The 372-nt window shown below is 59.7% G+C and overlaps 1 protein-coding gene across 1 annotated transcript in view; it reads left to right on the forward strand.

Annotated features, from left to right (window-relative positions):
- The first annotated feature begins 228 nt into the window (after positions 1–228).
- PSMC5 (proteasome 26S subunit, ATPase 5) overlaps positions 229–372 on the forward strand; it is a 3,295-nt gene continuing 3,151 nt past the window's right edge. The window contains 1 exon segment of the mRNA XM_010166096.2: positions 229–295. The gene's annotated coding sequence lies outside the window, so the exon portion shown is untranslated.

Below are 372 nucleotides of genomic sequence, written 5' to 3' on the forward strand. Positions count from 1 at the left end.
TCCCACCCAAACCAGTCTGGGATTCTCTGAACCCAACCTTTGGGTGGTGGGTTAATGAGATGAGTCTCAGTCCTGTGGGGGGGGGCATTGCCCAGCCCTTGGCAGTGGGGTTCAGCTGCCCACATCCTGCCAGGAGGAAGGACTGTCCCCCTGCAGGTCACTGTCCCAAGATAAAGGCCACACTGGAGGCTGAGTGAGGACTCAGTGAAGCTTCTCTCCCAACAGCTCATCGTGAACGAGAAGAGCCAGAACCTGCGGCGCCTGCAGGCGCAGAGAAATGAGTTGAACGCGAAAGGTAAAGCTCAGCTCCTCTCCCCTCCCTCACCCGGGGCTCTGGCACTGCTCCTGCTCCTGTCTGCAGGCCTGCTGGCT

Source organism: Antrostomus carolinensis, unplaced genomic scaffold (assembly GCF_000700745.2).
Source record: "Antrostomus carolinensis isolate BGI_N321 unplaced genomic scaffold, ASM70074v2 scaffold34394, whole genome shotgun sequence".
In the NCBI taxonomy this organism is placed as follows: domain Eukaryota; kingdom Metazoa; phylum Chordata; class Aves; order Caprimulgiformes; family Caprimulgidae; genus Antrostomus; species Antrostomus carolinensis.